The following is a 14,606-nucleotide window of genomic DNA, read 5'->3' on the forward strand; positions in this document are numbered from 1 at the left end:
AAAAAAAAAAAAAAAAAAAAAAAAAAAGATGCAGATGGGACAGAATATTTAGATTTTTAAAAGACCAAAATTAGAGCATAAAGAATGTGTTCTTGTTTGGCTAGACTGTTGGTTTAAAAAAATGATTTTCAATATATTTGGTCATAGGGTTTTGATGCACTCTTGGAAATTTGAAATGACTGCAAAAAGGGAATTCAAAGATCATTTTGTGAAAATGGTATATTTTCTCTATTTCTTCCTTTCAGTCTCTTTCTGTACACAAACTTGAATATTCTTTTTCCTAAACATTTGCAGACATCATACTATAGTATGCATTTCCTGTTAGTAAGAACATACTCCTACCTGCCCGTGAAAACTCTATCACACCAAAAAATTTTTAAAACTTCACACCTAAGAAAACAAATAATAATTCCATAATATCTAATAGGCAGTCATATTTAAATATCAGCAATGCCAAGAATAATTAAGCTCTTGTTTTTTTGTTTTTTTAAAGAAGAATCCAATTAAGTTTCACCCATCGGTTTGGTTGTTTTGTCTCTTGAGAGTCTAATCTTTTTAGCCCAAACATCATTTCTGACAGGAGAAAAAAAATACTGTTGAGATAAGGTGATCTGCCCAAGGCTGATGCACAGAGCATAGGCTCCATTTCACTTAAGTAGGATTTTGTAGTAAGATAGCTTTAAATTTTGAAATAATTTAAAAATGATAAGTATCAAAGATGTCATCATCTTGCAGGAATTGCTTCTCCTCTCTTCGCGATACTGAACCTTCAGGGCAAGTCAGATATTGTCCTGGACATCTGCATTTGTTTGCCTAGTTAACATGTCACCAGCCCCACGATGATGACTCAGAGACGCTGTCCTGTCACACAGCAGAAGCTCAGAGCTGTTGCCAGCCTGAGCTGGGTCTGGAGGCGGGCGGAAGACCTGGACGGATCCGCTGAGCCTTCATACCATTATTCTGCGCTGACTCTCCAGGGCAGCAACACACGGCTGCCTCTGAGGATATTTCGAGACTGCAGCGGGTCCTCTGTACCCACGGGTTCCGCGTTCGCGGATTCAACCAATCGTGGATTGAAAATACTCGGAAAAAAAAAAAGTGAAAGTTCTGAAAAGCAAAACTTGAATTTGCCGGGCACTGGCAACTATTTACATAAAATTTACATTGCATTAAGTATTATAAGTAATCCAGGGATGGTTTAAAGTATACAAAGGATTGTATGGTAGGTTACATGCAAATACTGTGCTATTATTTTATATCAGGGAGTTGAGCATCCTCGGATTTTGGTATCTGCAGAGATCCTGGAACCAGTCTCCCGCTGATACCGGGGGGGTGACTGTATATTGAAGTATATTGACTGTGTATTGAAGTCATCAAAATAAGTGGTTCCCTCTCCCCAGCTAATTGCCTGCCAGTATTCTCAATAGCTGGCGCTGGAGAGTCAATCAGATGCCACTTTGGAGAAAGGGACAATGGCAAGCAAGGCAAGGTGAGATACTCAGCCTTTGAGGCTTCGGCCAACGCAAACTTACGGGGTTCCTAGGACTCATTTTGGCAAGAAAGGGGGACTGCAGAACACTTAGAAACAGTAAGAGGAAGAACAGGTGATGCAAATGAGAAATACTGCTACTAAATGAACCTAGATTGAAAGTAAGATTCATGAAAGTGGATCTTTCTCTTGCTGCTTTTGTTTTTTTTTTCTTGGTAAACTATATGAAGATGCCAAGGTAGATACCTTGGTTTATTTGCCTTTGCATTCCCTGGACTTCATGCATGGTTTGGAATATACATTGGTATTCAGATCCTACATTCATTAAGCAAATATTTCCAGAATACATCTGTGTGCCAGGTGCCGAGCTGGTCCTGCCCGGAGATAAGAAACAGACAGGCAATTTCCATCCTGCTCGGTAAGCTTGATGGACGATGGGGTAAGTGCTTAGTGTTGCAGGCTTGGGAGGGACAGGAGGCTTCCAGGAGGAGGTGCCGTTTAAGTTTAAGTCGAGACTGAAGGTGGAGTAGTGATTCAAGTAGGCTGAACTGAATGGGTGAATTTTCTTTGAAGCAGCTTAAAGCCACAGGGAGCAGGAAACTATTAGCACAGATCTTTCTTGTTTGAAATGGCAACTAACTGGTGAGAGTGGTAGCCTGTGTGTAGGAAACCGAGGGACGGGGACAAGGACGTATACCCGTTTACACCTTTTATTTTTATTTCTTTTTAAATATTTATTTATTTTATTTATTTATTGTCGGCTGTGTTGGGTCTTCATTGCTCTGCGCGGGCTTTCTCTAGTTGCGGCGAGCAGGGGCTACTCTGCATAGCGGTGCGCAGGTTTCTCGTTGCGGGGGCTTCTCTTGTTGCGGAGCACGGGCTCTAGGCTCACGGGCTTCAGTAGTTGCAGCACGCAGGCTCAGTAGTTGTGGCTCGCGGGCTCTAGAGCTCACGCTCAGTAGTTGTGGCGCACGGGCTTAGTTGCTCCGCGGCATGTGGGATCTTCCCGGACCAGGGCTCAAACCCGTGCCCTCTGCACTGGCAGGTGGATTCTTAACCACTGCGCCACCAGGGAAGTCCCTTACACCTATAAAATTGTCTACTAATTTGTTTGAGTAATTAAAATGATTTTTTCGTACTTCTTGGCACCCCTTTGAGAAAATTTTTAAAAAGAAAACAAAGAATTTATATTCTAGATGGAAGGTCACCGCGGTGAACAGAACAGGGAAAGACATAAATGCCCCCCCTTCAATGGAGCAAAATTTGAGGATGCTGTAAACTTGACAGTGGTCTAAGGGAAGGGGCTGTGCTTCCCAATGTGTGAGCGTGTCGCGGGCTTATCCAGGGTCCAAAGACAGGCGACCAGGATGGTGAAGTTGTTAAGAGGCAGGGAAGGAATGTGAATGGGTTCATTGAAATCTTGGCAATTTTTTTTTTTTTTTTTTTTTTTTTTTGCGGTACGCGGGCCTCTCACTGCTGTGGCCTCTCCCGTTGCGGAGCACAGGCTCCGGACGCGCAGGCGCAGCGGCCACGGCTCACGGGCCCAGCCGCTCCGCGGCACGTGGGATCCTCCCGGACCGGGGCGCGAACCCGCGTACCCCGCATCCGCAGGCGGACTCTCAACCACTGCGCCACCAGGGAAGCCCAAAGGGCAGTTTTGATGAGGAATGTTTGTACAGGTGACGAAGCAAATACGTTTACAAGAGGGTTAGTATTATTGTGTGAGAGAGTTCAGGTGTGAACTTATTTTAGTTTACTTTTTTGTTAAGGTATAATTGATTTACAATGTCACGTTAGTTTCAGGTGTACAGCAAAGTGATTCAGTTATATACATATTCAATAATATATGTATGCTCTTTTTCAGATTCTTTTCCCTTATCGGTTATTACAAAATACTGAGTACAGTTCCCTGTGCTGTACACACTTCTGCTATGTACACTTGTTGGTTATCTATTTTATATATAATAGTGTGTATATGTTGACCCCAAACTCCTAATTTATCCCTCCCCGCCCTTTCCCCTTACGGTAACCATAAGTTTGCTTTCTATGTCTGTGGATCTATTTCTGTTTTGTATGTAAGTTCATTTGTATCATTTTTTTGAATTCCACATATGAGCAATATCATATGATATTTGTCTCTCTCTGTCTGGCTTACTTCACTTACTGTGATCATCTCTAGGTCCATCCATGTTGCAGCAAATGGGAGATGTGAATTTTTTAATGGAGCGATTTGTTTTTACTTTTTGAAATTTGTGTTAGGGCAGCATGTTAAAGAAAATGTAAGTCTTCTAAACCCAGTGCAGAACATGAAGCTTGCGGGGAGGGTGTACATGTCGGGTCAGGAAGGTTGGATTTGAATCCTGGCTGTGTCACTCACTAGCTCTGGAACTTTGGGGATATTATTCAGTTTCTCCAGATTGCATCTCTATCAGTGTATCGAGGTAGTAACCCACGTGAGAGGGTTGTTTTGAAGGCTGACAATGAAGTGGCAGCTCAGAACGCCACCCTCATATTATTTCCACTGGGCAGCCTGCAGAGTCCTAGGAGGCCCCCCAGCTCCCGGGTGGGGAGGTGGCTGCTCCGTAGTTCTGGGAAAAAGACGCACAAAGTGCAGGCGACCCACTGATGAGCGAGAAATTCCTGATGGCCAACTGGGCTGTTCACTTTCTCTGCAGCCTCCCACAGGAAGAGAGCCAGGCCTCTGCAACAGGAACCAGAGAGCCCCAGACCCAAGTAAATCACAGTTCACTGAAACAGAGCAGTGGAACAGCTAAGGGAGGAAAGAGGGAAAATCCTCAAGAGAAAAGCAGGTATGTCAAGAGGCTTTTACGGATTTGGGAGAGAGGGTAATTGGCAAAGGACATTTCTGTGTCTGTGGAGGAGGGGCGAAGCATATTCTAGGTCTAGGTGGGAGATGACAAAAAACAGAGGAAACACAAAACTATCAAACATCTGCGATAACGTTTTCGAGCAACTAGAGCAAGACGTAGGTGAATGAGAGGTCAAAAAAAGATTGTATGAGCATATTTTTTTAAAAAATACATACAAGAGCGGGACTTCCCTGGTGTCCAGTGGTTGAGACTTCACCTTCCAGTGCAGGGGGTGCGGGTTGGATCCCTGGTTGGGGGCGCTAAGATCCCGCATGCCTCGCGGCCAAAAAACCAAAACATGAAACAGAAGCAAGGTCCTCCCTGGTGGCGCAGTGGTTAAGAATGCGCCTGCCAATGCAGGGGACAAGGGTTCAAGCCCGGGTCTGGGAAGATCCCACATAATGTCGAGCAACTAGGCCCGTGTGCCACAACTACTGAGCCTGTGCTCTGGAGGCCACGAACCGCAACTCCTGAGCCCATGTGCCATAACCACTGAAGCCCACATGCCTAGAACCCGAGCTCTGCAACGAGAGAAGACACCGCAATGAGAAGCCCGCGCACCGCAACGAAGAGTAGCCCCCGCTCGCCGCAACTAGAGAAAGCCCACGCGCAGCAACGAAGACCCAACACGGCCAAAAATAAATAAATAAAATTTATTTTTTTTAAAAAAGAAGCAATATTGTAACAAATTCAATAAAGACTTTAAAAATGGTCCACATCAAAAAAAATCTTTAAAAATACATACAAGAACACAAAGTTGGATTTATATTGTTTCAATGCCCTCATCAAGTAAGTGAGAATAAATATATCTTTTAATGTTATACAAACAATTTACAGGTGCTCTACAATGGGTTTGGGCTCTGTTAAAAATATTTGGAGGGGGCTTCCCTGGTGGCGCAGTGGTTGAGAATCCACCTGTGGATGCAGGGGACACGGGTTCGTGCCGCGGAGCGGCTGGGCCCGTGAGCCATGGCCGCTGGGCCTGCGCGTCCGGAGCCTGTGCTCCACAACGGGAGAGGCCACAGCAGTGAGAGGCCCGCGTACCACCACCAAAAAAAAAAAAAAAAAAAATATTTGGAGGGAATTTGTACTTCTATGTGTCTTGGAAGGGCCCTTAGCCCCTGTGGACCATCCCTGCTGGTTATTCGTACTGGCTCCTCCTACTGTCCTTTTGGAACTGATAATTCATATTCGTGAAACACTTTTGAAAAAAATACCAATACATGCAAGAGAATTAGAGAAAATCACGTAAGGAAGTCACTTTCCGGGTCAAGGATCCATAGGCGCTCCCCTTGTCTTGCTGTTCAAGGCCTTCTATAATCTGGACCCAAACGTACTTGTCCAGTCTTGACGCCAACTACAATAAATAAATAAGTCATTTACCAAACCCTTGTTGACTTGCTGTCGGGGTCTGGGTCCCGAAGGGAGGAAGCCCCAACTGCCCTGCCATCTCACAGGGAATGCCGTCCTCTGCAGGTAAGCCAGGCTGCCTCCAGAAAAATGGGGTGCTCCGTCGTCCCTTCTGTTAAGAGGTGAGAAAAAGAGAATAGCTCAGGGGAGCACAAGTGACGAAGGCATTCCAGAAATTTCTCCCCTGGTGAAGGACCTGGGATTCTTCCTGTTGCCCTGGAAGTTTCCTCAAGCTTCTTCTTCCCCATCTAAGCCCCACTCAACACATCCGTCCAACAGCCCTCCCCTCAAGGAGTTTGTAAGCTGGTAGAAGAGATTAAACAAGTACTTATTAACTATGACAGCGGCCAGCATGTGGCAGGAGTGCAAAATGCTACTGGAGAGAGAGGAGGAGGGTGGAAGAGGAGGGAGAGAAGGTACTAGAATGACTTTGAGGAAGAGGTAACATGGGAGATGGAAAAGCATGGATAGCATGTGGAGAGGTGGTGAAGTTGAAGAAAGGTTGGTTGAGAACCTTGCACGGTGGATTTGGTACTTTTTTCGGTGTTAGTATTCAGGTGACAAACCCAGAGAGAGTGATTTGGGCCGTCCCGTGAAGAGCCTTTATTGGCAGGCTGAGAAATGTGTACCTGACATAGTAGCCAGTAGGGATCCACTGGAGGTCTTTGAGCAGCAGAGATACACAGAACCCCGTGATCTCTGAGCTCAAAGGGACTTCAAGGCCTTTGGTTCCATCCAAAGCTTGACATCTCTGACTGTCAGGTCTAGGCTTGGCCACTACATTCCCCTTGTTGTGAGGGTTTAATGAGATGATACCTGTAAAGTGCTTAGCTCAGGATTTGCCAGAGAGTAAAGCTCAATAAATCTTCACTGCTGTCGCCAACATCACCGTACACTGGGTTATAATTTAGGAAGGTTTTCCTTAAGCCTTCTTCCACTTTTGTCCTGTAAGACTTTGAAGACAGCTAGCCCATTCCTATTTGAGCTTTTTCTTCTCTAGACCGAATATTCTTGGTTTCCTCCACCACTCCACATCCCTTTACCTGCCTGACTGTCTCCAGTTCTTATAAAATGTGATACATAGGACTTCCCTGGTGGCTCTGTGGTTAAGAATCCACCTGCCAACGCAGGGGACATGGGTTCAAGCCCTGGTCCGGGAAGATCCCACATGCCGCGGAGCAGCTAAGCCCGCGAGCCACAACTCCTGGGCCCATGTGCCACAACTGTTGAGACTGCGCTCTGGAGCCTGCAAGCCACAGCTACTGAAGCCCGCACGCCTAGAGCCCGTGCTCCGCAACAAGAGAAGCCACAGCAACGAGAAGCCCACGCGCTGCAACAAACAGTAGCCTCCGCTCGCCGCAACCGGAGAAAGCCCGTGCGCAGCAACGAACACAGCCAAACAAACAAACAAATAAATGTGGTACAGGGAACCCAGCTGTCTGACCACAGCTGACCAGAGCAGACCCTTCCCTTCTCTCATTCTACAGAAGATGCCTGAAGTGGGAAAAAAAATTAAGATTTTTTTGGGAATCACACTCAATATAATGCTGGCACGCATCACACTGAACTGATGAACATAATACTGATTTCAACTCCTAAGCCATTCCTAAGCTTAGCTTACTGCTAAGCTATAACCTTTTCGATTCTCTGCTTATACTTGGTCCCTGCAAAAGACCTCAGGTTGCTTTATGATTGTCTCCTCGTATTGTCAGGAGAAGTTGTGAACGGCCTTGAAATGGGCAAAAAGATTACTGAGTTTCCATTCAGTGGATTGCTGGGTATCATCTAGCAGATTCTTCTGGGTTGTGTGGTTTTACGGGGGTCTGTGTCTTTCATTGTTTTTGACTGAACTGTTTTGCAAATATAAATGGTAGAAAACACATAGTGGGTAATGCAAAGAATTCTTGTCCAGAAAGAGAAAAATGAATTTTGTCTGGTGGACATGGAGTTGATTTTCACCCTGTGAAGCAGGCTGCCAGTCTGGCATCGATTAGCACATTTATTTCAGCATTTCTGATTGCTTCTATACTTGTCCGTTCTTTGGATTCCCCTTGGAGCCCCTTCACTGCCTTCATGGTTAGTTAATGAGTGAATTCATGGACACACGTTCATTTTATATTAGTACGAGAGCCCTTATTCTTGCTTAAAGGTATTCTTCAGCACTGATTTTCTTATCCCTTCACAAATTGGAAAGGCATGAACAGGGCAGAGATGAAGACTGATGCGGCAATAGAGACCTCATTTTAAATTGACATAGATTGCAATTGCCAAGATATGGAAGCAACCTAAGTGTCTATCAACAGATGAAATGGATAAAGATGTGATACACACACACACACACACACACACACACACACACAATGGAATACTGCTCAGCCGTAAAAAGAATGAAATTCTGCTATTTGCTGCAATGTGGATGGTCATAGAAAATATTATGCAGAGTGAAATGTCAGAGAAAGACAAATACTGTATGTTATTACTTACATGTGGAATCTAAAAAATAAAACAAACTAGTGAATATAACAAGAAAGAAACATTCACAGATATAGTGGTTACAGACTATGCAGACAAGTGGTTATCAGTGGGGAAAGGGATGGAGCGGGTCACGATAGGTGTAGGGGATTAAGAGGTACAAGCTACTATGTATAGAATAAAAAAGCCACAAGGATATATTGTACAGCACAAGGAATATAGCCAATATTTTATAAGAACTGTAAATGGAGTGTAAGCTATAACATTTTTACTTTTTTTTTTTTTTTTGCGGTACGCGGGCCTCTCACCCTTGTGGCCTCTCCCATTGCGGAGCACAGGCTCCGGACGCGCAGGCTCAGCGGCCACGGTTCACGGGCCCAGCCGCTCCGCGGCATGTGGGATCTTCCCGGACCGGGGCACGAACCCGTGTCCCCTGCATCGGCAGGCAGACTCTCAACCACTGCACCACCAGGGAAGCCCCAGGCTATAACATTTTTGAATCTCTGTGTTGTACACCTGAAACTGACATCATATTGTAAATCAACTATACCTCAATTTTTTAAAAATTATAAGTTTTTTTAAAAAGAAAAAAGATTGACATGGGTCTACCAACCCATATCTTTTGGTAAAGTTGTTCAACAAGTTATTAATCCATTGAACCATACCAACGTGCCTCTACTTACAAACAAGCTGTTCATAAGTCCATTTGTGCATAAATTCCACATGATTAAGAGGGGTTAAAACTGCTGTCCCAGGACTTCCCTGGCAGTCCAGTGGTTAAGACTTCACCTTCCAATGCAGGGGGTGCGGGTTTGATCCCTTGTCATGGAGCTAAGATCCTACGTGCCTCAGGGCCAAAAAACCAAAACATAAAACAGAAGCAATATTGTAGCAAATTCAATAAAGACTTACAAAAACCAAACAGCTTCCTTTAAAAAACAAAAAAACTGCCCTCCCCAGGTGTATTCCCTCTAATGACGGATGCAGGTCTGACTTTGATAAGTTTTAGATCAGTCAGAGATTTCCTCTTCCTTGCTCATTTACATTCGAATGGATACCCTTTGCCAAAAGAGACCAGTTTTACCTGGGCTAAAAGTCCTTAATGATCTTGTTGGAGAGTATTGAGTAGGAGAAATGTATTGCTTTGGAGAAGGGGAGTTTGGGGGTTGGTTAGTGGAAACAGAATGCGTTAAGTGAATGAAGTTAAGGTCTGTTACCAGCCTGCAGAAATAGTGCAGAAACAGCTAGGAGAACGAGGAGGTGGCTGCCATGATGACAGTTTGGCCTCGAAGACAGTGGGACAGCCAAGATGCAGGCGGACAGATGGAAGAGAGCGCACTTCCTCATGCTAATGATATTATAATGATAAGTAGACATTAATCTGGTCCTGAGGAAGCCTGTGTCTAGTGGAGGCGCCTTGGGAGAAGGACAGGAGGGTTTTGAGAGGATACTCTTGAGCAGACAGAGGATGAGATCCTGGACAGGAAAGGACTGAGTTAGGAGGATGAGAGCTGGCGAAGAGGCCTGGGTGCTGGAGACCTTCTTGGGTATTACAGACTGGTATCCCGGTGTTGGTTCGGGTCTAAGGACGTGATAAATCAGGATTATGGCTCCACAATGCCTCACCTTGGCCATTGCTACACTAAAGGTAAACTTAGAAGGAGCAGGAGAGGTGAGGCAACAAATTGCAGTCCCTTTGCAGGACATTGCTTAGCACTTACTGTCTTCAGATTCACCACTCTTGGCAGCGGAAGTGGCCGTGCCCACTGCACCACAGTTGACGGTGGGTAGAGCCCCACCATTGAGCTTTCACTCTGGACCTGCTTCGTTTGCATCAATGTAAGGTCTTCTGCTCAAATGCCTCTGGGTTATGTGTTAGCCCACATCACTCAACCTTCTGTCCAAGGATGAGAGGCTTATTAAATGACTTGCTCAAGTCCTGACCCAGTATATTTAGTACTTTTTCTAACTTACTGGTTTAGCCATAGAAGGAAATTAATCTTAGACAACACCTTAGAAAGATTATGCCTCAGAAAGATTAATCTGTCATCAGCGTGTAGGCTGTGTCAGGAGGGTGCCTAGAGAGGTGAGCATGGAATTTGAAGGAGACCATGCTTGCCAGTCGTTGTACAGGTGACAATGATAGTTGACAGTGTAAGATGCTGCAGAGAGGATGAGGTGAGTGAAGGCTTTCAGACAGAAAGGTGGAAGGTCACTGACGGTCCTGGAATCAAGGTGGAAACCAGATTACAGGAAGTTAAGGGAAGAGTGAGTGGGGGGGAGAGATTTACAACAGGTGTAAACTTCTCTTTCAATCAGATCGATATGAAGAGGAGGGAAGAGACGAGATGGGTAGCATGAGGGAGAAGGAGGGTTATTTGGGGGACTGGGTAGTTCGAGAACAGTCATAAAAAGAGAGGAAGGAATGAATGTATCTGGAAAAACTGAAGGTGAGAGTAGAGAGAGGAGATAACCATGGAGCAGATCCCTAGCAGTGCTGGGTGGTGGGGGGGGACATCATTGAGGTCACAGGTACAAGGAAGGAGGAACCCGGGGAAGGAAGGAGGATTTTTGCTCCTGAGAAGAGAAGAATAGGTGGAGAGTCAGGAAGACGTTGACGTAAAGCGAAGGCGTGTTGAAATAGGGTCACTTCGGATGTTCTCAAATGCTTTCAGGCAAAGCAGATCTGAGGATGAGGAAAGGAGGGAGCTGGAGAGTCCAGTAATCACCTGTTCAGATGCCTTAATTTTGCACTTGCCCCTTAGTGCCCTCACGCCCTTGACCTTCCATTGCGTCCAGCCTGCTCCACCTTACCTCCTGGGCCACCCGATCACCTGTTCAAGAGTATCCGTGCGCCCACCGGCAGCTGCATGGAGCTAAGGGGACAGCACATAAGCTGAGCGCGCCTTGTCAGCCCTGGCTGGAACAGTGACGTCATCCGTTCTCCAAGGCCCTTTCCCCAGAGCTGCTGCTCTGCAACTCCCCCTGAGAGGAGTAAATGTGTAGGTGAGTCCATCCGGGCTCTACTTTTCAGACCATGAGTATTTCTGATATTCTCTTTGGGGCTCTTGGTAATAGAATGGTTTGTAAAATTAACAAAAATAATGCTTTATAAACATAATTTATGTATATAGGTGTTTTAGAAAAAGGATTAAAAGCTGATTTGTTTTTCTTTTTTTTGTTGTTGTTGTTTTTTAAAATTAATTTTATTGGAGTACAGTTGATTTACAATGTTGTGTTAGTTTCTGCTGTACAGCAAAGTGAATCAGTTATACATATACATACATCAACTCTTTTTTAGATTCTTTTCCCAGATAGGTCATTACAGAATATTGAGTCGAGTTCCCTGTGCTAGACAGTAGGTCCTTATTAGCTATCTATTTTATATATCATAGTGTGTATATGTCAATCCCAATCTCCCAATTTATCTCTCCCCCTCTTTCCCCCCAGTAACCATATGTTTGTTTTCTACATCTGTGAGTCCATTTCTGGTTTGTTTTATTTTTTTTTCTGTTTTTTTTTTCCCTCATTTCTGTTTTATAAATAAGTTCATTTGTACCATTTTTTTAGATTCTACATATAAGTGATATCATATGGTATTTGTCTTTCTCTGTCTGACTTAGTTCACTTAGTATGACAATCTCTAGGTCCACGCATGTTGTTGCAAATGGCATTTTTTCGTTCTTTTCTTTATGGCTGAGTAATATTCCGTTGTATATATGTACCACATCTTCTTTTCTTTTAATAAACATAGTTCTTTTTAAAAATCAATTACTTAATTAATTTTGGCTGTGTTGAGTCTTAGTTGCAGGCACACAGGATCTTCCTTGAGGCATGAGGGATTTTTTCGTTGTGGCGCATGGGCTCTTCGTTGCGGCGCTCGGGCTTCTCTTGTTGTGGCCTGCGGGCCTCTCTCTGGTTGTGGAATGCGGGTTTTCTCTTCTCTAGTTGAGGTGGGCTCAGTAGTTGTGGCGCACGGGCTTAGCTGCCCCGTGGCATGTGGGATCTTATTTCCCTGACCAGGGATCGAACCCACGTCCCCTGCATTAGAAGGCAGATTCTTTAGCATTGGACCACGAGGGAAGTCCCATGTACCACATCTTCTTTATCCATTCATCTGTCGGTGGACACTTAGGTTGCTTCCATGTCCTGGCTATTGTAAACAGTGCTGCTGTCAACATTGGGGTGCGCGTGTCTTTCTGACTGTTTCTCATTTAACACATATTTATTGAGCACTGTCCTTGGTGCACAGGGATGCAGATTCCCTGCCTTCACGGGCTTCATGTTCTACTGAGGTAGTCAGGCAACGAGCAACAATCACAACGACAGGAAGAGTAATAATAATAATATAACAAGACTCTGAACCAAATTAAGGCAGAGTAAGAGTAGAGAGGGTGTTAGAGCAGGGACAGTGGTATCTCAAGATGGTAAGATTACAGATAATTTGCCTTTTTTCTTCGTGTTTTTCTCTATTTTCCAAATTGTTTACAATAAGCATGCATTCCTTCTGTAATTAGAAAAAAATAAAAGCAATTTGGAGAAATGTTCTGTTAAGTGGCAGTGACAGATTATCAGACTTCTGTTCACTTTCTCCCTTGCTCTTCTTGGACAAAGGTCTTTGTTGTTCACTGATCCACTGTGTATGACTTGTGATTTTCCTGGGGAGAACAGGAAGAAAGAAAGGGCAGGTGGATTTACCAGCATTTCCTTATTTACCTCAGCCTGTAAGCAAAGTGCAAGAAACCGAACACTGATCGGATCACTCTGGAAGAAGTGAGTCGGCAGAGCGCGAAATGCAGCCCTGAGCGTCTGCCGTCCCACCTGGTTACCCCTCCTCCTTGGTTCTGTGTCCGTCACCGCAGTTACAAAGGGCACTGCTGCGCCTGGCGGAGACCCACTACCTCCACGGTGGGCCACAGGTCCCTGGGGACGATGGGTGAGTCCATATCTCTGGCTGTGACACCCCCGCCAGCAGAGCCTTTGTACCCACCCAGTGCCACCACGTGAAGGACATCCGCAGCCCCTGGCTCGGAGCTCAGGTGATGGAACCGGCTGCACCCGTCTGAGACTTGATTAGGAGCCAAGTCATGTAAGGGTGATAAATGGATAAGAAGCAGCTTGGGAATTCAGCAGAGAATCTTAGGGATTGAACCAACTGTAGGCTGGTGTTGTTTAGAGAAAAACCACCAGGATATGCCTAGGAATCAAGATGCTGGTGTTAGGAGAGAGCGTGGAGAGATGCAGGGCTGGGTATGACAGTTCTGTAGGTGCTGTGAAGTTAATCCTATTGTATCTCTAGGTGTCTCTTACTAGGATGTAGATGTCCTTGGGACACGATGGTTTTTCCTGATCTTTTCCTGATACACTCCAGAACTTTATCTCCCCTCCTAGTGGTTTATCAAAAAGAAAGCTTTTCATTCCATAATTAGAGATAAGGATGAAAATGTAAATTCTGTGCTCTCCGAGCCAAGCTTAAGAAGCCCTGGTCCCCGCCCTCAAGGGAATAGTGTGATAAGAGGCCAGGCCGGGTGCCACAGGCGTGTAAAGAAGGGACAAGAAGACATGGGAGCAGTGAACCCAGAATGTGGTCCCTAAACTCAGTCCCGCTTGTGTCACACAGCTCTAATTTTCATGAATCACACAATTCACATATGCATGAATTTTCAGGGGTTTTTTTGTAGAAATATTTTGCTTTGGGATGTTGTTAATTGAATCCATTCCACAGCTTATCTTTTCATGGAAGGGGACCACTGTCTGACAGCCCCGGTCACTCGAAGAATACCAGTCTGATCTGTCACATGTTGGTTCAACTCAGTGGGCCCTGCAGGCCAGTTCGTCAGCTCTTGGACCCAAACTGTAGGATGCTTTGGTGTGGAACTTTAAAAGTCACGTCGATCAACTAAACAGTGAATTCATGTATCGTGTGAGTGAACTATAATAATATAATAAGGTTTTACAGCCGTGATTAGTTTCCTATTGCTGCTGTAACAAATCACCACAAACCTAGTGGCTTAAAGCGACACAATTGATTATTTTACTATTCTGGAGGTCAGAAGTCCCATAAGAGTTTTAGAAGTCTGAAATCAAGATATTGGAAGCTCCAGAGAGAATCTGTTTTCTTACCTTTTTCTGGAGGCTGCCGTCATTCCTTGGCTCTCGGCCCTACTCCTTTTGTCTTCAAAGCACGTCACTCCAGTCTCTGCTTACGTCCTTGAAATCTCTTTTTTCTGACCTTGACCCTCTTGCCTCCCTCTTTATTTTTATTGTTGTAAAATACATATAACATAAAATATGGCATTAACCCTTTTTTTAAGCGTACGATTCAGTGGCGTTAATTACAACCACAATGTAGTACAACAGCCCCA

At 44.8% G+C, this 14,606-nt stretch overlaps 1 long non-coding RNA gene across 2 annotated transcripts in view; it reads left to right on the plus strand.

Moving 5' to 3' along the window:
• The window catches only part of LOC131753659 (uncharacterized), a 71,828-nt gene that overhangs the window by 28,107 nt on the left and 29,115 nt on the right, over positions 1-14,606 (plus strand). For both annotated transcript variants that reach the window (XR_010839901.1, XR_010839902.1), the window contains exon 2: positions 4,165-4,299. This is a non-coding gene — a long non-coding RNA (uncharacterized lncRNA). The remainder of the gene's footprint in view (positions 1-4,164; positions 4,300-14,606) is intronic.

Source organism: Kogia breviceps, chromosome 3, assembly GCF_026419965.1.
Source record: "Kogia breviceps isolate mKogBre1 chromosome 3, mKogBre1 haplotype 1, whole genome shotgun sequence".
Taxonomy (NCBI): domain Eukaryota; kingdom Metazoa; phylum Chordata; class Mammalia; order Artiodactyla; family Physeteridae; genus Kogia; species Kogia breviceps.